This window comes from Vigna unguiculata, chromosome 5 (assembly GCF_004118075.2).
Source record: "Vigna unguiculata cultivar IT97K-499-35 chromosome 5, ASM411807v1, whole genome shotgun sequence".
NCBI lineage: Eukaryota > Viridiplantae > Streptophyta > Magnoliopsida > Fabales > Fabaceae > Vigna > Vigna unguiculata.
The window spans coordinates 23285231-23308876 of NC_040283.1; the positions used below are offsets into that span (position 1 = coordinate 23285231).

Sequence of the window (23646 nt, forward strand, 5' to 3'; positions counted from 1 at the left end):
TCGCATCTTGTGCCAATCTTTATACTTGGAGCCCTCTCCTTACGCTTTTTTGTACTTCTACGACACCAGACCCCGCCGGCCGACTACTTGGCTGTCTTTTATAAGTCGTCCCAGTATCAGCAGACTGGATGCATTTTCCCAGTCTTTCAAGCATTTCAAGGACGGGTACTTCAAGGCTGTTGTTAAAGAAGAAGGCAAAGCTTATTTTTTGAACGCAGATGGGAGTACAAAATTCCCATTTAGTTGGACAGGCAGCCCTTCTCGGTATAAGGACATGGGGATGGATGAGTTATCGGTGGGTGATAAGGGGGTGGTGGAGATCTTGTTGAAGTTTGTTGATAAATTGCCCACTAAGGGCTTAGTTAGAGTTTATAATTTGGTGCATCTGATAATAGATATTGAAGGTATTTGTTTATTACTTAAACTGTGTTAATGATTCTAAGTTGTTTTAATCCGAGTTGTAATGTATTATTGTAGGGCACATGGTGCAATCAAGAAAGAAAAACTTGGCGCTTTTCCAATCATTGAGGAAGGAGATGGCCGCTAAGGCCAAGGCAGCTAGGAAGACTGATGTTCCTAACCTACAAGAGTTTGTGGTGGAAGTGCACGTACACGACGGGACGAAGAGGAAGGCTGAGTTGCCGCCTCGACATGGCAAGGGGAAAGACGTGAAGAGAGTGAGGGCGGCCTTGCTCGGGATGGGGTCGGCTAGTGGGGAGAAGGGACCAGAATCTGGTTTAATCGAATTGCCGGAAATATCTGTGAGGAAGGATATTGCAATCACCCTCCCAGATACCATTGTAAATTCCATTGACGGCATGGATGCGAACCATATTATGAGGACGATGGTGGAGTTTGGAAGCATGGCCTTAATATTGAGCCGTCGTGTGGGGTCTTTATATAAGAGGGAGGTGAAGGAGGGGGGTAGGGAAAGGGTGGAGGAGTTGCAGGGGAAGGTTAACAAGCTTGAGGAGGAGAAGGTTGCGTTGGAGAAGGCGAAGGAGAGTTGGGAGGTAGAGAGAAAAAGGTTGATAACGTGGAGGGTTCTTTGTTTGGACTCAGAGGAAAGATTGAACAAGAAAATAGGGGAGTGGGAGGAAGATTATGAAGAGTTGAAAGAGAAGTATGATGGTGTCGTGGGAGAGCTTGACGACTTGAAGAATAGTATTATACAAGAACATATCAATGGTTTTAAGAAGGGACTGCGTCAAGCGGCTTTTTTCCATTAGGATGTGGACGTAACAGATCCAAAGTTCGATGTGAATAAGGACGTTGTTGACGGGAAGCTGGTCTAGGAGGACGAGGACAGTGCGAATGAGGAGGTGGAGGAGAAGGCAACAAAGGAGGAGAAGAAGGCGGGCGATTCCGAGGAGGTGGCACCTGTCGCAGCAGAATAGGATTTTAGTCTTAATTGATTCGAGAATATTATTTGAGCCTATGTCTGTAATATTTGGTACATTTCGCTACATTGGTACATTCTTGCACTTGTGTTTAAATGTGATTAAGACTCTGTATGTTATTATGTATGTCGTGTTTTGATGATATGTGGTGTATGTGTGATACAATCGATTGTATGTTAAGGGTGTTCGACCCAGACCGCTTACTTGTGGTAAGGGTGGAGAACTTAAAACGAATTAAGCACAAGTCAAAGGTGTTCGACCCAGGCCGCTTACTTGCGGTAAGGGTGGGGAACTTAAACGAATTAAGCACAAGTTAAAGGTGTTCGACCTAGGCCGCTTACTTGTGGTAAGGGTGGGGAACTTAAATGAATTAAGCACAAGTTAAGGGTGTTCGACCCAGGCCGCTTACTTGTGGTAAGGGTAGGGAACTTAAACGAATTAAGCACAAGTTAAAGGTGTTCGACCCAGCCCGCTTACTTGTGGTAAGGGTGGGGAACTTAAACGAATTAAGCACAAGTTAAGGGTGTTCGACCCAGCCCGCTTACTTGTGGTAAGGGTGGGGAACTTAAATGAATTAAGCACAAGTTAAGGGTGTTCGACCCAAGCCGCTTACTTGTGGTAAGGGTGGGGAACTTAAACGAATTAAGCACAAGTTAAGGGTGTTCGACCCAGGCCACTTACTTGTGGTAAGGGTGGGAAACTTAAACGAATATGAGAGTAAAACCATAAGAAAGTTGTATAGTTGAGAACCCTTCATTTTATTTATTAAATATGGGTGTCTCGTTAAAACCTCCCTGGCCAAAACCCTCTTTAGGGAAAAAAGACCATGTGAGGAAAAAGAGTACACCCAGGGTTACAAGTGTTCTTCGTAGCATACATTTAACTGAAATAGAATTTGAGGTGTGATACATTCCAAGTGTTGGGAATCTCTTCCCCAGATAAGTGTTCCAAGCGATAAGCTCCTCCTCTTGCATCTTCGCGTATGCGGTATGGGCCGTCCCAATTGGCGAAGAACTTGCCATCCTTCTTTCTAGCACTGCTGGCCATTCTCCATACTAAGTCCCTGATGGCGAATGATCGTGGGCATAGGTTTGTATTATATTTTCTGGCAGCTCGTTGTTTGGCAGCTAAATTGCGTATGTGTGCTTTTTCTCTGAGTTCGGGTAGAAGGTCGAGATGTATGGCCATGTTTTGGTGGTTGTGGGTTGGGTCGTATAGTTCTCGGCACAGGGATGGTTCGCCAATTTCAACTGGTCTCATGGCGTCTGCACCGTAAACTAGGCTGAATGGGGATTCGTTTGTTGATGATTGAGGGGTGCACCTGTAAGCCCATGACACTTCTACTAACTCTTCGGGCCATCGGTCTTTGGCGGTATCTAATCTTTTGCGCAGCTCCACGAGGATAACTTTATTTGTCGCCTCTGCTTGTCCATTGGTTTGTGGATGTTCTACAGAACTTGTGATGTGCTTGATGCCTAGGCTAGTGTGGAACTTGGCTAGCTCTTTGTCAATAAATTGTCGGCCATTGTCTGTGATGATGGTATGTGGAACACCATATCTACATATAATATCTTTCCAAACAAATTGCTAAACTTGTTGGCCGTGATGGTAGTTAGCGGCTTGGCTTCTATCCATTTGGTGAAGTAATCGACGGCTAAAATTAGGAATTTCACTTGCCCCTTGCTGGGTCAAAAGGGGTCGAGAATGTCCATTCCCCACTTAGCGAATGGCCACGGGATAGTATATGGTGTAGTTGTTCTTATTTTTGGTGAATAAGGTTGCCATGTTTCTGGCATGGTTTGCACTTTCTGACATAATCCTGGCAGTCTGCTTCTATAGTCGGCCAGAAATATCCGGCTCTAAGAATTCTGGTAGCCATGGTGCGTGCGCTGGAATGATAGCCACAAATGCCTTCGTGTAGCTCTTTAATAATATATTGTGCTTGTTTTGCCGTGACACACTTGAGAAGGGGTTGGCTGTATCCGCGTTTGTAGAGGTCATCGCCTATCATGGTGTACCTAGTGGCCTTAGCCAACCAAGTTTTGTCCGCATCTTGGGGGGTTGCCGGTTTTGAGGTACTAGATATAGGGGGTGGTCCAATTATGGCTTTGGGAGGGGGTGACGTTGTCAGCTGGGGCGTGGGTTAAATTTTGACAAGTGTGTGTGATGGAGGGCGTAGATAGTGTTTGCTGTAATAAGGATTGGTGACGGTTTTTCAACTTGGTGCTAGCCAATTTGGAGAGGATATTGGCTCTAATGTTGTCGGTCCTTGGGATGTGTTCGATGCGGACTTGTTCGAAGGCGGATTGAATGACTGCACGGACCAAATGGTAATACTGTAGAAGGATGGGGTCTTTGATCTGAAACTCGTCATTTAGATGGCCTACAATGAGCTTGGAGTCGATTTTGCACGTTAATTTCTTAACACCTATCTCGCGGGCCAGGGAAAGGCCAACGAGGATTGTTTCGTACTCGGCTTGGTTATTTGACGTTTTGAAGGCAAAGTGAAGGGATTTTTCAATGAGGATGTCGTTGGGGCCTTCTAAGATGATGCCAACGCTGGCACCTTTTGGATTTGAGGAACCATCTACATGAAGCGTCCACTGGTCCTCTGTGGGTGTGTGCTGGAGGTCGTTGACGAAGTCTAAAAGACACTAGGCTTTAATGGGGCCATGGGGTTCATAGCGGATGTTGAATTCTAACAGTTCGACGGCCCATGAAGACATGTGTCCGGCTAGATCTGGTTTTTGCAATATCTTTTGGATTGGGTAGTCGGTTTTAACGGTTATGCTGTGGTTTTGGAAGTATGGGCGTAGGCGGCATGCTGCGTGGACCAAAGATAGGGCCAACTTCTCTACCATTTGATATCTGGTCTCAGGGTCTTGCAGCGTTCTGCTCACAAAATAGACAGGGTGTTGCGTGCCTTCTATTTCTTGGACAAGCGTAGCACTGACAGTGTAGTCGGTGGCTGTGATGTATACGAGTAGGGGTTTATGGGTGTCCGGCTTATGGAGGATAGGTGGGGAGGTTAGGGTTGTTTTCAGTTTTTGGAAGATTTGTTCACAATCATCAGTCCACGTGAACCGAGTGGATTTTTTTAAGAGTTGGACTATGGGTTGGGTTTGTTCGGCTAGTTTGGGTAGGAAGCGGGAAATGGTTGTGAGACGGCCTATAAGACGTTGGACCTCCTTGATAGTAGTGGGGTTGCGCATCTCGATGATGGCCTTGCATTTTTCGGGATTGGCTTCTATACCGCGCTGGGTCAACATAAAACCAAGGAATTTACCCCGGTCAACGCCGAATACACACTTGTCTGGGTTGAGGCGAAGGTTGTATTGGCGTAGTGCAGAGAAGACTGCTGATAGGTCCTCGGCATGTTGGCGATGACTTGGAGACTTGACAACCATGTCGTCAACGTATACTTCGACACATTGTCCCATTAGATGACTGAAAACCTTGTCCATCAGCCGTTGGTAAGTTACTCCAGCGTTTTTGAGACCCAAAGGCATGACCTTATAGAAGTAGTTGGCATCGTCCGTGATGAAGGCGGTTTTGTACATGTCAGATGAGGCCATGGGAATTTGGTTGTACCCGGAATATGCATCCAAAAAACTGAGCACCTTGTTTCCTGCTGCGCCGTCAACGAGGCGATCGATGTTGGGTAAGGGGTAGGCATCGCGAGGGCAAGCTTTGTTTAGATCTGTGTAGTCTACACACATCCGCCATTTGCCATTGGCTTTCTTCACCAAGACAACATTAGAAAGCCAAGTGGTGTATTGAGCTTCTTCTATAAAGCCTGCGTTTAGTAACTTGTCGGCTTCGACCTTAGCTGCTAACCGACGTCCTTCGCCAAGTTTGCGTTTTTTCTGGGATATGCAGCGGGCTTCTTTATAGATGGATAATTTGTGGGATGCCACTAGAGGGTCCATCCCAGGGAGGTCAACGGCTAACCAGGCGAAAAGATCTATTTTGTTGAGGAGAATGGGTGTGATGATGGCACGCTCGTCACAGTTCAAACCAGTGCCTAGGTTGATAGAGCGTCCATTGGGAAGCTCCAAAGGGGAGGTCTCCTCAACCGTTCGAGACGGACATCCCGGCCTACTCTAGGGTCCAAGTCTTCGCCTGACAGTGCGATGCTAGAGCCAGGTGGTCGCTCAATGTGGTTGGTTTGTTGAATAGGGAGTTGTGGGCGCAGGCTGGCCATGTAGCATTCGTGTGCCAAGCGTTGGTCGTAGTGGATGGTAAGGATGTCACCGGAGGGAGAAGGGAACTTCATGGCCAAGTGGGGGGGGGTGGAGAGGACAACGCCAAGGGTGTTGAGGGAAGGACGACCTAGGAGGACGTTGTAGGATGTTGGCGCGTTGACGATGAGGAAGCGGATTGGGATGGTTTTGGTTTGGGTTCCCTCACGAAAGATGGTGTGGAGGTCGATGTAGCCGCGGGTGGAAACTTGTTCGCCAGAGAAGCCATATATTGGTTCATCATAGGGGACCATAGCGATGTCCGGAAGTTGGAGTTTTTGGTAGGTGGCCCAGTAGAGGATGTCAACAGAGCTGTTTTGGTCCATAAGGACTTTCTTAATGGCGTAGGTTTTTATTTCAACCGTGATGACCATGGGGTCATCTTGTTGGTGGTCGAGGCCATGAAAGTCGTCATTTGTGAAGATGATGGGAGGCATGCGGCGCTTGTGGTGGGAATGGGTGATATGGTTGATGGATTGGATATGACGGAGGTGTTTCTTTCTGACAGAAGAGGTGGATATTCCACTAGCGAAGCCACCAGAGATGGTGTTGATGGTGCCACGTAGGGGAGGGTCGGTGGGGGTGATGTCGGTGCGGGCCGGTTCGGGTTCTTGGTTGGGGCGTCTGTCGTGACGGGAGTCATGTGGAGGGCGTCTGTGGTCGGATCGAGGGGGGTTACGGGATCGAGAGGAAGAGGAATGGTCATCTCTACGGATGAAGCGGCAAAAGTGGCCAACACGAACCAGTTCTTCTATTTTATCCTGCAGTGCTTTGCATTCTTCTGTAGTGTGGCCATGGTTGCGGTGGTAGCGGCAATATTTGGTCATATCAGCGTTGGGAGGTGTGGTTGTCTTGCGTGGTGGGGGGATTAGGTCAGCTTGCAGGGCCTCATCGAGGATGCGGGAGCGGGCTACGATAAGAGGGGCATATCTGGTGAAGCGAGGTTGGCGGGGCTCGCGTGGGCGGGCATCATGGCGTGGGTTAGGTTGCGGGGTAGGGTTGGCGGTGGTGGCTACATAGTCATTGCAGAATTTGGTGTGGAGGGTTTGCATTTCCTCCATGCGGACATAATCGGCTGCACGCAATTTGAGTTCGTGCATTGAGGCGGGTGGGTGTAGGTAGACGTTGTTGGCGAAGGGGTCGGGTTGTAGGGTGAGGGCCATGCATTGGAGGATCATCTCCTGGTTGAGGTGTGGTGTGCGAAGAGCTGCCTTACTGAAGCGATCTATGAACGCTCTGAGGGGTTCGCCTGGTTCCTGTCAAATCCATATATTTAAGTACTACTTACTAATGCAATCTACAAAATTTGAACTTAACTATTTTAATTAACTTTTAATAATAATTAGAATGTTATTTATCAAGTAATAATCCATTCCAAAATTAGTTTACTTTAATGTTTCCTCTGAAGAGGTTTTTTTGTTTTGTTCATTTTCCAACCCACTCAACTTTTATAATTCTCAACAGTAATATCTTCTTTACGGGTAATATTCTCTCAAAACTTCCTCTCTCTCTTCAAAACTTTTTTTTATAATGTCCACTGAATATTACCGAAACAAATAAATAAATATAATATTTTTTTTATTCAAATTACTTTACGTTCTGCGACAATATTTAATTCCACCTACAATTTTATTATTTTAAAATACATTTCAAATTTCAGTTTTTTTCTCTTTTTTTTTATTTAATAACTTATTAACAAATATCAATAAAATATTCAATTAATTTTTATCATTTAAAATTATATGATACACGTAAGGCCTAGTTTTTCTGCCCTAATGTTTTAAGGGTTGACTTTTAATCTGTTGGTCCTAAGGGTTGGCCCATAGGGTGCTAAGGTCCCTAAAGCTGCCAGGGTCTCCCTTTCAGCCCTCACTTCTGCAAACAGTCCCTCATATGCTCCTTTTTCCCTTTCAGAAGCTCTGTTAGGGTTTGGCTCCTAGTTATCTTCAATCTAGCTCGAATACATTTTTCTACTCCATGTAAGTGTTCTTCTGGCTCATATTGGTCCCTGTTAATCACTTTTCGTATTTCCAGTTAGGGTTTCATGGTAACCCCATTTCTTAGCTCTGTTCCACTATTTCTTTCAGCTCTTTAGTTCGTTCCTAGAGTCGTTGTGCTCCGTAGTTGGTGTCGAGGTCTTGTGCTAGCTCAATCCAGGTAAGGGAAGCTAGAACCTCTTTGTCTGGTGTGATTGTGGCTCGTGCTACTTTTGGTTTCATGATTCTTGAGTTTGTGTGCTGTTGTGGATGCATGGACTGTCTGGTTACTCTTGTTTGGCATATGTGTATGGCTGATGCAGGTGCGAATAGTGGCGAGCACTAATAATCTCGCCCAAGTGAGCTTGCCTCGCCTAGGCGAGAGAAACAGAGGCTCGCCCATGCCTTTCCACGCGAGTTGTCGCTCAGGCGACCAAACCCTTATTTTGAGCGAGAGGATGTCTCGCTAAGGCGAAGGGGGTCTCGCCTAAGCGAGACTGCGTAGAAGGCCATTGTTCCTATTGTCGAGGTCTCGCCTAGGCGAAGGGAGCTCGCCTGAGCGAGACCCTTCATCCTGAGCGAAAAGTTGGGCGATAGTGCGTCCTGTTTGATATTTTCCCTATTCTTGGATGCTTGGCATGTATTTAATTGGATTATATAATGACATGAGGTGAATGAATATGCATGAGTGGGAGGGTGTATGAGTTGTGAATGATGAACTTGGATAAATTCTTGGCATGTAATAAACATGAAATGGTTGATTATGAAAGTGGCATGGTAATGATATGAGATAAAATTCCCTATTCATGGATGGAGGATGATGAGTTGGTATGGTTTGACCTGGAATATAAAAAGGGTTGGTTATAAAGGTTGACATGAGATGTATATGCATGATAAATATTACTTGGTTGTTTGAACATGATTGGTATGTGGTTGGTACGTAATTCCTTGAAATCTCTAGGTGAGATTTCAGGGTCGTGCTTCTGTGGTCGGGACGTAATTCCATGATCCCTGATAGTGAGAGTTCATGCTGGTGTCCCATCTATATAATTTGATAAGGATTCAAGGTAAAGTTGCATCCTGACACTCTAAGGAGTCAGTTAGTCAGGAATGGAGGCAAGTTGGAAGGCACTTGCAAGCAATGGAAGGTGAAATAGGTGATAGGATTTCCTAATCTATGCTAGCCTAAGGAAGGTGGCTATAGAGGTAGAGAGAGGAAATCTCTAGAAAGTGGTGACTCTCAAAGGCAATAGAGGGAGGAGTGCTCTCAACTCAAGTTGCATCTATTGCTTAAAATTTCAAAAGTGTCTGCAAATGAGTGAAATTTTGGCTTTTATATGAAGCCATTTACACATGAGAAAGGAGAGCCATTGGATGGAGTGGGCCTTGATCTTGGCCCTTAGATTAAGCTTGGAGAATGAGGCTTGATCTTGGCCATTGGATGATGCTTTGGAAAAGGAGGAAGCATTCCTAACCCTTGGATGCTTTGGATCCATGAGGTGTAGGAAGAAGTATTGACTTCCACTTAGTCCACCTTGGCTCTTTTGATAGCTCATGGCCAAATCTTCTATTGGGCTTAGTCAAGCCCAATTTTATCAATTGAACTACTCATTGTTTGACTTATTATTCTAGAAAGCAAAGCCTAAACAATGGGCCAATATTATTGCTATTTTATTGCTCTTTGAGACACCTCTTCAAATCTTCACATCTTCTTTGGCCCATGTGAAGAGTATGAGAATCCCATGTGGGTTTGGGCCATCTTGAATGAAGCCTAATTGGATCTTTTTGAACATGCTCCTTGTTATTGGGCCTCTTGATGGGCTTGGGCTTGAAGCTGCATGTGGGCCATGTATTGGGCCTGAAGCATGATTTGGGCCTACGCGTTGACCCAAGCTATAAGCCTTATTGGGATCACATCACTACTGCTTTGGGTCTGATTATAGGGCGATGGCCCATGTATTTGTTTGGTCTTTAAATTTTAATTTGGAGTATTGTTAAACTTTGTATTTTGGATAGTTGTTGCATCGTGGAGTGCCTTGAGTATTGTAAGGAGTTATGATTATGCTCTAAGACCGCACTACTATATTATCCCGTGTGACGTTTCCTTTAATTCGGATTATTGATTAAATGGAACGTTACAATACATAAATAATAAATAATTGGCTTAAATGGTCTTTTGATCCTAGTTTAAGATGACTTTTTTCACTTTGGTTCTACTTTTGAAAATGTTTTCAATTTGGTCCTACTTTTCGTAATTTTTTTTCAATCAACTCCATTTCATTAACTCCGTCAAAATCGTTAACAGAACAGTGCCAACGTGGTGATTTTGTGTGACGTGGATATTGTTCAGTGACGTGTCCATTTGCACTGTGTTGACCATTTAATTGAAATTGCGGATTCGTTTTAGGGTTAATATCTCATTAAATTGGGTTTAGGTTTAGGGTTATTTATGTGGAATTGTGGATTTGGGGGTCGAATTAGGGATTTCATCCTCGCTCTTTGAAATTGTGGATTTGGGGGTCGCATTAGGGATTCTGGCATTGTGGATTTCATCGCTCATCTTTGGTCAATCGTTGCGGAGGGAAAAACGATTTCATCGTGAAGGTATGTCCTACTTTAGGTTATTACTGTTTGTCAGAATTGATTGGGTTTAGTGTTAATGATTAGGGTTTTGTTTATGCATTCCATGGAATCTTTAAATTGTTGTTGCTTTTTCGGTGGTGCATTGTTTATTGTTTTCGTTGGTGACCCACCATTTTTAATTGCTTGTGTTGTCGCTATCTGTGGTGGGGTGGGTTTCATGGTTCGTTGTCGGTTTGTCGGTTATAGATGTAGTATTTGTTCCCCCATTTAAACATTGTTTACCATTTGTAGGTTTTTTTGTGTGTTTTTTTTGTGTTTCCAATGTCTGATGAAAGGTTTGAGGTTGTGGTCCACCACCGTGGTGAATTTGCTAAAAATGAGTGGTGTAAGTATGTTGGTGGAGAAACTACTCATTGGTCATGCGATCCTGACCGCTGGAGTTATTTCGAAATATTGGGGTCTCTTAAGGAAATGGGGTATCATAGCATAAAGGGGTTGTGTTATTGTGTATAGATGTTGTTGCACCCTTTGAATGATGACAGGGGTGCACTTAATATGCTTCATATCGCAAGGCATTATGGTGAAGTGCATATGTTTGTTGTGCATGGAGTTGATGAAGCCCAGGTAGATGATAATATAGTGGAACCTGAAGGAGATGCTGGGAGACCTATAGAGAGTGGAGAAAACAGTCATGCTGTTAGTGAATTTGAGGTACTAGGAACTGAGATTGTAGTCTGGTTTACTCCACCTGAAGATGTAAGGTCTGCTCCACTTGAAGATGCTAGGAATAAAGAGATTGAAATTGGATCAGACGAAGGTGAAGTGGTTGACAGTTTAAGGAGGTGTGCTTCTCCTTCTCCTGAGGTTGTAGCTGATGATGTTTAGGGTGAAGGTACTGGGCATTTGGAAGAACAAGTGGGATTTGAGAATGTGGGTATAGGTGAAAAAGAAGTGCGAGTTGAGAATGTGGGTATAGGTGAAGAAGAAGTTGGAGTTGAGAATGTGGGTAATCCAGAAGCTGATAAAGGGCTGGATAATATTCCTGAAAGTGATAAAGGGCTGGATAATGAAAGGGATTGTGATGATGAAAGGGTTGAGGTTGATAGGTGGATTGATTCTAATGCAGACTGTTTAGGAGATAGTGATGGAGAGGACTGGGGTTGTGGTAATGGAGGTACTGAAGGCGTAGTTGATGTAGAAATAGATGTTGATTATGGTCAAGGTTTGGGGTCAGGTGAAGTTGGTCCTAGTTCACAAAACCATGATAGTGAAGACAGTGCAAGTGAATCAAAACATGATGGAATTAAGAGAGATAGAGGACTGTCTGATAATAGTTGGGAGTTAGAAGAGTTGTGTAGCATTGAAGGCAGTGCTAGTGAGGCAGAACATGATGAGATGAGTGGTTATTTTGGTACATTTAAGAAACCAAAGTCTATGGCTGATTACAGATGGGAGGTGGGGACTACCTTTGTGGACAAGGAACATTTTGTTGATGGTGTAAGAACGTATGTTGTTCATGCTGGTAGGAACCTGAAGTTTGACAAAAATGACAAGGAAAGAGTGCGGGTGAGATGTTTAGGGGCTCAAGGGAAGTGTGACTGGTCCCTTTGTTGTGGATTTCTGGTTTCTTGTCAAACATGGCAGCTTAGGAAAGTTCAAAACCGTCATAAGTGCAGCAGAGAATTTAGTATAAATTTGATGAATTCAAAATGGTTGAGTAAAACCTTAGACAACACATTAATAGAAAATCCTAATTTGAAGCTGGTTGATATACGTAATAAAGCTGCAAGGAAATGGAATACAAAGGTGTCAGTTTCAATGGCTCATAGGGTAAAACAACTAGCAACAAAGGTGGTTGAAGGATCTTTTAAATATCAGTATAGAAGGATTTATGATTATGCTCATGAGATAATTAGATCAAATCTCGGATCCACAGTTAAAGTTAAAGTGGAAGATGTTAATGATGAGAAGATTTTCATGCGAATTTACACTTGTCTAAAGGCATGCAAGGACAATTTTGTAAGCTGTCGACCTATCATAGGCCTTGATGGTTGTTTTTTGAAAGGACAATATGGGGGTGAGCTACTAACTGCTGTAGGTCGTGACGCAAATGACCAGATGCTTCCTATAGCCTACGCAGTAGTTGAATTTGAAAACAAAGACACATGGAGCTGGTTTCTGGAGTTGTTGATTGAGGACCTGGGAGGTGCTGATGTATGTAGGTTCTGCACATTTATGTCCGACCAACAAAAGGTAATATGTTTCCATATTTTTTTATGTTCATTGTACTTCTATTTTTGTAATATGAAAACTAACTGACTAGTATATACACAGGGTTTGCTTCCTGCCATACAAGACCTATTGCTTGGCGTTGAGCAAAGGTTTTGTATGCGTCATCTGTACAGCAATTTCAGAAAAAAGTTTGGAAGCAAGCAACTAAAAAGCTTGATGTGGAAGGCTGCAACCAGCACACACCCAAGAGCATGTGAAAGAGAAATGCATAATATTAAAGAAGTGAACGAGGAGGCCTTCAAATACCTAATAGCAATACCACCAAGGTTAGTTATCAATATCACTGATTCTCCAGATTAACAAAAGATTAACAAAGTTGTTTTGGCAGATATTGGTCCAGGTCTAGGTTTACCATGCAAGCCAAATGTGACATGTTGGTAAACAACATGAGTGAAGCCTTCAACAACGTTATTATGGATGCAAGGTCCAAACCAATCATCTCAATGCAGGAAGACATCCGTTTGTATATTATGAAAAGGTGGTCCAAGAATAGATCCAAGGTGCAGAAGTACGAGGGAGATATATGCCGTAAGATACGCGCCAGATTGTCAAAAGAGTCTGAACAAACTAAGTATTGGATACTAAGGTACTTTTCAATTTGGTCCTACTTTAGGTTTAAAAATTTTCACTATGGTCCTAGTTTAGGGTTAAGTACTTTTCAATTTGGTCCTAGTTTAGGTTTAAAATTTTTCACTTTGGTCCTAGTTTAAGGTTAAGTACTTTTCAATTTGGTCCTAGTTTAGGTTTAAAATTTTTCACTTTGATCCTCCTACAGTTGGTCAGGTCAGAAGTTGTTTGAAGTTAGACATGTCTCATTAATTGGAGACAAGTTCACTGTCAACATAGAAAGCCAGGAATGCAGCTGCAGGAAATGGCTCATTAGTGGGATCCCATGCTGCCATGCAATTGCTGCACTGAACTTCCTCAACTTAAAGGCAGAAGATTACAATCCACATTGGTTCAAACGTACAACATATGAAGAGATATACAACTCCATAGTTCTTCTTGCCAATGGTCAACTTTTCTGGGAAACAACTGCCTTTCCTGATGTTCTACCACCACTTAAAAGAAGGCTGCCAGGGAGACCAAAGAAGAAGAGAAGGCTGGAAGCATGGGAACTTAGAAAAGATAACACCCAAATGAGGCCAGATGGTCATAGAAAGAGATGTTCAGTTTGTCGCGCACTTGGGCACAAGAGGAACAATTGTCCAACACTTCCTGTCCATGGCTGTGAAGAACGTCCCACTAAAGCTACAACACCACAACCAACTCAACCCACACAAAGTCAACCACCACCAAGTCAACCACCTACAACACCCACTCCACTTGCAACACCCATTCCACTGCAGCACCAACCCCACCAGTTGCAGCACCAACCCCACCAGTTGCAGCACCACACCCAACAGTAGCAGCCCCAACCCCACCAGCACCAGGACCACCACCCAACACTGCAGTACAACAGCCCAACCAACCAACTTATGGAATTATAAAGATGAGGCCAAAAATGCAAATAAGAAGGCCACCACGTCCGTCATGAGATTACTGATTGTACTTTGGGGGAAGGGAATATTTTGTTATGTATTATGAATGTGATAATTGGAAATCAGGATGTACTTTAACAATTTCTAGATTTTGTTCACTGATATTTTGATGGAAGGCTTAAAAGCCTTAATTAGTAATGCATTATCATTTACACTTTTCAGAATTTTATCTGCCTTCTTCATTTCCACTTTTCAGAATTGTTCGTTCTTCAGTTCATTCAAATTAAAAAAACAATTACAAACAATTTTAAACAGCTGAGAATATGTAATTAAAGATAAAGGAATACCATTCATTCATTCAAGTAATTATTCAAGATAGCCAACGACAATTACAACCCATAAAACCAACTACAATCATTACAATAAGAACACCTATCACAACTAATGACAGTTGCATCTGTTTCTTCTAAACACTCAATGCATTTTCAATATAAGCAATCTTCTGCCTTTGCCTAGCGATAATGGCATCTCGCTCATCAGCACCCTCTTCGTAACACCACTTGAAAAAGTTGCATCCCAACACATCTTCACCACATCTCTACAACACAAAAAAACCATGAAGATGAAAGTGAAAGACTGAAAGTGAAAGAAACACCCAAACCCGAACAGTGGGAAACAAACCTTAAAGTTCGCACAGCCCCAAAATTGTTTACCCAAATTCTTTGTAGTTCTAGCTATGCGCACCACTGCAATGTCTCTGCAATCGCAAATTGGGGGTGACCCTGAAACCCTAGAACCACCATGGCAGGAATTTCAAGTCCGGTGAACCCAGCTATTGCAAGAAGATGAAGATGCCCCACGAGACATTCGTTTTCAGCTGAACCGTTTAATGGAACCCTAAACCACAATGAACATAAACCCTAAAATTCAATTTAAAATCTGGGCTATGACAGTGCAAATGGACATGTCATTGAACAATATCCACGTCACACAAAATCACCACGCTGACACTGTTCCATTAACGATTTAGATGGAGTTAACGAAAAGGAGTTGATTAAAAACAAATTACGAAAGGTAGGACCAAATTGAAAATATTTTCAAAAATAGGACCAAAATGAAAAAAGTCGTCCTAAACTAGGACCAAAAGACCATTTAAGCCTAAATAATTTATAACAAAAAATACGCTAACAAATAATTTATTAATAATTTAATAAATTTATTTTTTCACATTGTCTAATAAAATAAAATATTAAAAAAATAATTAACATAAAATAAATTTATTTCAAATTAAGAGAAGCCGGTGCCAGATATTAGTCAGTGAAACAATTACAGTTGTGATACAAAACATAAATATTTCATACATTATCACTCGATTATACAATAATAATTATATTTATATATTGAATGAAATCCTATCATTATTATTAAATACACAAATATATTACCATAATTCATGTAAAATTTAATTGTTTAATTGATCTATTTTATCAAAACATAAAATCATTTCAATAACTTTGATTGCTATAATTATAATTATACAATCTTAAGAATTAAATGAAACTTAGATGGCAAAAAAAACTGATATACATATGACATATTTTCATGCAGTGATTTTTTATAATTCAGTGAAAAATAAAATATAAATTGTAACATATGTTGACAGACATTTCTGAAAAATAAAATATAAGTTGTAAATTCATATTTTTCAGTCATTGATAAATAAATAAAAATTTGCTTTTACTAGATTTAGGAAATACTGTTACTTTTTTTATAAGATTTAAAATTAATATTCTGAATATCTTGAATGTATTTTTATCTTTTAAAAGTAATAAAACCAGATATATTACCATAATTCATGTAAAATTTAATTGTTTAATTGATCTATTTTATCAAAACATAAAATCATTTCAATAACTTTGATTGCTATAATTATAATTATACAATCTTAAGAATTAAATGAAACTTAGATGGCAAAAAAAACTGATATACATATGACATATTTTCATGCAGTGATTTTTTATAATTCAGTGAAAAATAAAATATAAATTGTAACATATGTTGACAGACATTTCTGAAAAATAAAATATAAGTTGTAAATTCATATTTTTCGGTCATTGATAAATAAATAAAAATTTGCTTTTACTAGATTTAGGAAATAATGTTACTTTTTTTATAAGATTTAAAATTAATATTCTGAATATCTTGAATGTATTTTTATCTTTTTAAAGTAATAAAACCAAATATATTACCATAATTCATGTAAAATTTAATTGTTTAATTGATCTATTTTATCAAAACATAAAATCATTTCAATAACTTTGATTGCTATAATTATAACTATACAATCTTAAGAATTAAATGAAACTTAGATGGCAAAAAAAACTGATATACATATGACATATTTTCATGCAGTGATTTTTTATAATTCAGTGAAAAATAAAATATAAATTGTAACATATGTTGACAGACATTTCTGAAAAATAAAATATAAGTTGTAAATTCATATTTTTCAGTCATTGATAAATAAATAAAAATTTGCTTTTACTAGATTTAGGAAATAATGTTACTTTTTTTATAAGATTTAAAATTAATATTCTGAATATCTTGAATGTATTTTTATCTTTTAAAAGTAATAAAACCATGTACAAATTTATTCAAATCTTATCTTAACTGAATAGTGGACAAGAAACATAACAAAAAAGTTCAAACATGTGATGTTCTCGACCCGGCCCGCAAAAGCCCATACGCCAGCACAACAAGAAAACAAATGGAAACCCTAACAAAAGGCCTATAAATAAGACAATCCCTTCAATTAATCTACAATCCCTTACTGAAGCCTCTCTTCCGAAACACCCTAGTCCCTATTTCGTAATACTTTATCCTTCTCATGCAGATCTTCCCCAAATTTGATTTGTTGTGCTTCTCGTTAATGTTTGGTTGGACGAAGATGAAGAGTGCTTGATTATTCTGACACCTCTTGTATGAGATGGATCTTTGTTAAAGGTTTCGTCTTTGAGCACAGAAAGCAACACTCTGAGTCCAACAAAATTAGGGTTGAGCTCTTATTTGTTATTCAATTATTTCTTTAATTTTAATTCTCTTCAACTAGAGATTCTTGCCTAATATTGCAATTCTTTGCATCTCGATCTGGTATGGCAATGAATCTATCGTTAGGCTATATTAACGTTAGTTTAGCACATATTTTAATATATGTGTTGTCTGTCTTTAGCTCCGAGTATCCTTAATACTTGATAGGACTTCTCGGTGACAAGATAGATAAATATCTATTTAGAAAATTTGAACAATGTGTTTTATGTTGTTCTTTATAAATTTTTCATTGATTTTTTAGATTTATTTTTTGGGTGTTATATGTGTGATGTTGAATGATGATAAAATCAGACGGATTCCCACTGATTTTGTATGTGATTTAACAACCAGCTACTGCTGACAACATCACATTTGATCGACCTCGCTGTTTTGTTTTTATTTTTTGTATTTTATTAAATTTATGGTGGTAATTGATTATGAACATGAATTTGTAGAAAATTGTTTGTTTTAAATTTGTGATGTTGAATGATGATAAAATCAGACGGATTCCCACTGATTTTATATGTGATTTAACAACCAGCTACTACTGACAACATCACATTTGATCGATTTCGCTGTTTGTTTTTTTGTATTTTATTAGATTTATGGTGTTAATTGATTATGAACATGAATTCATAGGAAATTGTGTGCTTAGTTGCTTATAATTATTTTAGGATGTGTTTTTCTTATTTTATTATAGCCGGTGATGTTAGAAAATATTTGCTACTCTTGATGGGAATCTCCCATTTGATGATTCATATCCACCAAGATCTCTGAGGCTGTTAGATGTCAGATATTCCAGACAGTGTATTTTGTTTTGATATTTGAAATTTGAAATTGATTTTTTTTTATACTTTTGACAATGTGTTACAAGTTTTAACATATAGACTGCTTCTCTATCTGGTCTGTGTGGATTTGTTCTGTTCCCATATGACTCGTTCCCTTGAAGCTAAATATATTGTGTTGCTTTTCTAAATATCAATCCCTGGTTCCTTTTCTTTTGATACTTTGGGAGATTAGTGAAGCAGCTAAATTTCTACTGATTACATTTTGGAACATTTTGATATACTCTCATTATGTGTTGTATTTCTGTTATCTATTACATGTTTGTGTGCTGTGCTGTTTTCTACCCTTGTTTGTCTACAATATTTTGGTTTCCAAGTGATTTTTACAATTTTTTGCTGGTTGAGTATGATTTTATATTTTTTATTTATTTTGAATGTTGATTTATGTAATTAGATGTAGTACTCAATATTCTTAAAATGTTGATTTATGGAATGTTGTGCTTAATCATTCTTCAATGTGGGCTATCATTTCTCTTTACTTGAAATTTGTAAACCTCTCCCTTGTTCAAGTCGAAGCTGTTGTTTCCCGTGAACGAAGAAAAGATGGATATGCACGAGTGTACGGTTAATAATTATCTAATGTAATTTTCGTGATGTAATAATTGCCATATTTTGAAGCAATGATCGAGGAATTTTCTTGTCTTCAGTGTGAAGAAACTTTCAAGTTATTGATATTAGTGTGAATATAAAAACGGATAGAAAAGGAAATAATGCGTGAAGAATCGCTTTCGGTTTTTTATCATATAAACGTAGATTAAAATTAATTATGTTTTAGTATATTTTTTTGAAAATTTTAATTTATTTCTATTTAAGAAATTTAGTATTTTAAAATATATTTTTACTTTTAATTTATTAATCAAATTCTAAAGTTTATCCAAAATTTGGGATATTTCTTCGTGAAATAATATTTATATTTAATTTTAATAGTTAAATATTATTGTAATAAATTATGTATATTATTTTGTAAAGAAGTTATATAAAAATTTCAAATAAAGAATATTTTGTATATTACTTAAAAGAAAATTGCAATGGATTAGAACAATGTTTTTATTGTATAAAAATTCAAAAGTACCTGAGATTTTTTTTGAAAGCCGCTAAACTAATTGTGTATGTCATTAGTTTTTGAACTTTCATATTTAAAGTGCTTATGTAAGACACTCTTTCTTTTTTAAACTTATCTGATCTTCTATATCTTTTTTTATCATATTTAATAATTATAGTCATCTCTCAATGGATTATTAACTAACCTTTTTACATATCAAAAACTCCAAACCTGTAGATGCCATCCTGACCAACTTATGTTCAAGGATCTGTGGGGTATACATCGAGATTTAATTAGTCTATATCTATTCAAATAATAATTAATGTCTTCACTAAGGTTTTTCAATTTATTAGACCCAGAAGATTCATTTGAGTCTCATTTGAGTCTCCCCTAAAGAATGTTAGTGGAAATTTCTCTCTGATGGTACCCAGTTGCTTATTGAGTTAAGAGGTAATTCAGTGAGTCTAGTAAAGTTATTCTTTGACCTCTTCCAAGCATCCAAACATTTCTAATTATATTTTGATTCAAATTGAAACTACCTATGTTGTCTTGAATCACAAAATTGACATTCCCTTGTCGATCGATGTTATTATTGTTCACATGAGGTTTAAGGGATTGCCGAAACATTCTCTATTCGAGCCATTTGCCTACTACCCTTTTGCAAACTCTCAACTATGATTTGATCCAAGTGGTTCAACACAACCGTTATTTGTCTCGGAAGTACATTGACCATCTCATAATTACTATCATCAATATGTTGTCTTATAATATCAAAGAGGTATTTAATAATCCTATTCCTATAGTTTCAAGTTCTGTGCCATATCTTTCCAAACTAACTTGTTTGTTGAAACAAGCATGTTGTATTGGTATCGTGGATTAGGAATTCTTGATTGGCCTACATATTAGATTACTAATCCCATGCAACACATGTTCTACTCGTGTACTTACAATTTGTTCAACGTTTATTGTTATGAGATTACTCAAAGTTTGACTAATCATTGGCCTAGTTACTCCTTTTGCCCCTTTTTGTTTGACTAATGTTGGTAAAAGGAGGACCACAAACCCATAATTAGTGGATGTTGTTGTGTTGTGTATTCTAAGACATTGTTACTTTTCCAATCCTCAATTTTTTACACACTTTAACTCTTATTCTTTCAAAACTAGTCCTTTGTGTGTGATATTTTAAACGGTTGTCCCATTGAGCATGTCAATGTTTTCCTCATGGATTTCGATTTGATGCTTGCACAATGTTTTAGGATGAATCCAATCTACTTGAATTGGCTACTTTTTGTAGGGAGCTAACAAACTTGGTGTTTTAATTTGATTTAAAAGTGTTATGTATTCATTAGATTCTCATGCTATATCGACTATAATCAACAAACCATGCATTTCTTTCTAAAGAAAAAGTTGTCGCTGGACGAATTGGGTTGTTGGACGAGTTGGGGCTATTCGCTGGATGAATGGTAGTGTCAATGGGCGAGTGTGTTTTTCTAGTTTGTGTAGATTTTGTAAAAATTGATTTTTCAATTCGTTAATTGTTGGATTAAACTAAAGGTTTGATAGATGGTCAATAACATGTTATTTAGTTTGAATGAAATGATCTTAGTGGGGAGGTCTGTAGTTGGACATATATGTCACGCATGATTGTTGTTTTCACGATTTTATTGTATTGATTATTTTCTTGTGCTAAATCTTGTTTTTGTATTATATTGAATGTTTGGGCATGATGAATGATGTATGCTTAATATAATAATAATGATTGTATGATGCCAATGTGTTGTGATACATGTGATGATGAGGCCTTGATATGGCTATGTTTATTGGTCATGAATGTGGATAATCATGTGATTGTTGATTGATGTATATGATCATGATGAGACAATGTATACTTTGTATAAATGTAATGAAAGGTATCTATATGTGATTATACTAGAGGTGCACTTCGTTGAAACTCTCGATAAGAGTTATGAGAAGTTGTGCACTTCGTCGGGGCTCTTGATGTGAGTAATGAGAAGTTGTGCACTTCCTCGAGCTTCTTGATATGAGTAATGAAAAGTTGTGTACTTTGTTAGGGCTCACTATGAGAGTAATGCTAAGTGACATCTTTGGTAAGTTGCGTTCGAGAATAAGTTGGGTGGTTGGTTATGAGAGCATGCCATACCATTGATATTACTTGGTGGTAATATGTTGAGGACTGCATGGTTGGTTGTGAGGACATGTGATAGGTTGTTAATAAGGATGACAATGGGTCAGGTCGGGCATAGATAGTGCCTACTTGTAACCTGACCCGCAACAAAAAAATACACTTGCTACTCGTCCCGATACCCGTACATTATTTCTAGGTTTATAGGACGTGCATTTGAGTGATGGCAAAAGAGACAGTCTAAAGTGCAAAAGGGAAGAGAATCATGCATTAACACTTTTTTGAATTAAAAGAATGCATGTGGAAATAGTTTATTCCCCCTTCATTTAGGATAACTCAATAGCAACAATCTAGGATAGAAAAATTTATTGGCATAGGTGAAGCATTCATCCAAAATCTTGCCAAGTTTAGATAAGAAAACGATTTTAAGAACAACCTTGACTGGCTCTTGAGTAAGCAAAGAGAGAGAGCACAACATAAGAGAGAGAATGAAAGGCTTGAAAAGAAAAGAGAAAAAGAATAACATGAGAAGCTTCGAGTTTTAGAAAAGAAAAGAGAGCAAGAAGAAATAAAGATAAAAGAGAAGAAGAAAAGAGATGAAGAAGAAAAGGCAAAAGAGGAGTATATAAGAAAAGCCAAAGAAGAGAATGAGAGAAAAGAATATGAAGAACGAGAGAAACTAAGACAAGAGCAAGAGTTTGAATGACAATCCAAGGTGGTAGAGTTTAAGAGAAATTCAAAAGCAAAAAGGGAAATCATGATTAAGGAAGTAGTGTTCCATCCTTCTACACTCCCTTCCATGAAGACCCAATTTCCAAAGGGAGTAATCCTATCTTTAAACTCTTCTTCCTTTTCCATTCCATCTTTTGTCTTGTTTCCCTTTCAACCATTTTGTCATCCATCTCATGCCATTATTTTACACTCCTCAACATATTTTGCTAATACACACTTTGACTTTAAAATTAATTTCAAAAATCACTTAAGTCAAAGTGTAAGACTCCTTGTGTGAAGTGGAAATCTCCTACATCACACGACCTCCAATCAAGCTTGTTATTCAAGCTACATCTCCATTACATTGGTGCTTAATTTGAATTGCATTAAGGAAACTAATCTAGTATAAATGATAGCTTCCTATGCACATGTAATGGTTACTCTTGAATTTGCGAAGCATAGTTGTTGAGAACATTCCACTCCTTCTACTCTTCTTTGAGAGCACACTTGGCTATCCTTCTCCTTCATCTCCTCTAGCCACCTTCCATACCATAGCATCAATTCTACTCTTCATCTTCATAAATCTTCCATTTTCGAGGGCAAACCTCATCTACTTCTCCAATTCTGCTGCATCTTAAGCATTCTCCATGGATCCCTTCCACTTCTCCTCCAAGGATGTCCATCAGACATGAACATTTTTGTCATTCCTAGTGGTGGTGATATCTTGGGCAAGTTATATACCCTTACATTATTCTATTAATTGTTTTCTTAAGTAACAAACAACCTTTTTATTTTTGTATTATTTTTTAATTTTTAATTACTCACCCTCGATCTACGTCATGCTTGACGTTGTTGATACATGCTTTTTTGTGCAGGATTTTCTTTCTAAAAATTCCACTGTTTGGACAATAAGCATTGAAATTAGGGGTGGCAATTAGGGCCTGGCCCGCGGGACGGGCCAGGATATTGAGCCCGCAAGCCCGCGCAGGCTCGGCCTGCATAGGCCCGCGGCCCGCACGGGCTAGCCCGCGGCCCGCGCGGGCCGGCCCGTAAGCCCGCATAAAATTTAAAAAAAAAAACTTGTACTTGTATATATTAATTACTTCTTTTATGGACTCTTGCATTAACATTTCAAATTCTTGTATAATTGGAAAAGACAAGTATTGTGTAATTTTTAATATGCTAAAATTTAAAGAATCCATTGTGTATGTCATAGTATGAATATGATGAAAATGTTGAATTATCAATTTATCATCTAATTCCCCAAAGTCTTTACTTAATTTTGTGAACTTCTTAAAGTTTCCCAATTTTTAAACATTGAAAGTTTTATTATAAAATAAATAAATAAATAAAAAAATTAAAAAAAAAAAAAAGCGGGCCGACCCGCAGGCCCGCGGACCAATGTATATGCGGGGCGGGGCGGGGCGGGCCGGCCCGCATTGCCACCCCTAATTGAAATGAAAAAGACCTGTAATAATAATTAAATTAAGAACAAGGCTTCCCAAAACGCCAAAATAACTAAAATTCTTTTTTTCGGCCAAAAAAAATAATCATTCCATATTAATAGTTATATAGTTTTTATTATTAGGTAGCATTGAAGAGGGACAATTAAGATTCCTTTTTCTACTAAAACAATTAGTTTTTATTTCAACAAAGTCTATCCATTTTGCATTATTTCGCTTTCCATTCAAAATTATTCCTTCATTAATTTCCATTAATTAACTTGTATGTTCCGTCCGTACTATATTCTCTAATGAACCATCATATTATATAAAAAAATATTACGACATAGAATATGAGTTGGTAATATGAGTTGGTAGTTCCTAACGGTGACTTTGGTTTCGG

At 38.7% G+C, this 23646-nt stretch overlaps 4 non-coding genes across 4 annotated transcripts; all 4 read left to right on the forward strand.

The window, feature by feature from the left end:
- The first annotated feature begins 16913 nt into the window (after window positions 1-16913).
- Window positions 16914-17013, forward strand: LOC114186374. Its single transcript, XR_003605034.1, has one exon. It is a non-coding gene; the product is annotated as a small nucleolar RNA snoR1 (small nucleolar RNA).
- A 337-nt stretch (window positions 17014-17350) lies between these two features.
- Window positions 17351-17426, forward strand: LOC114186371. The gene has a single exon (XR_003605031.1). It is a non-coding gene; the product is annotated as a small nucleolar RNA R12 (small nucleolar RNA).
- A 114-nt stretch (window positions 17427-17540) lies between these two features.
- On the forward strand, window positions 17541-17616 carry LOC114186370. Its single transcript, XR_003605030.1, has one exon. It is a non-coding gene; the product is annotated as a small nucleolar RNA R12 (small nucleolar RNA).
- A 142-nt stretch (window positions 17617-17758) lies between these two features.
- On the forward strand, window positions 17759-17841 carry LOC114186420. The gene has a single exon (XR_003605077.1). It is a non-coding gene; the product is annotated as a small nucleolar RNA SNORD24 (small nucleolar RNA).
- The last annotated feature ends 5805 nt before the right edge of the window (window positions 17842-23646 follow it).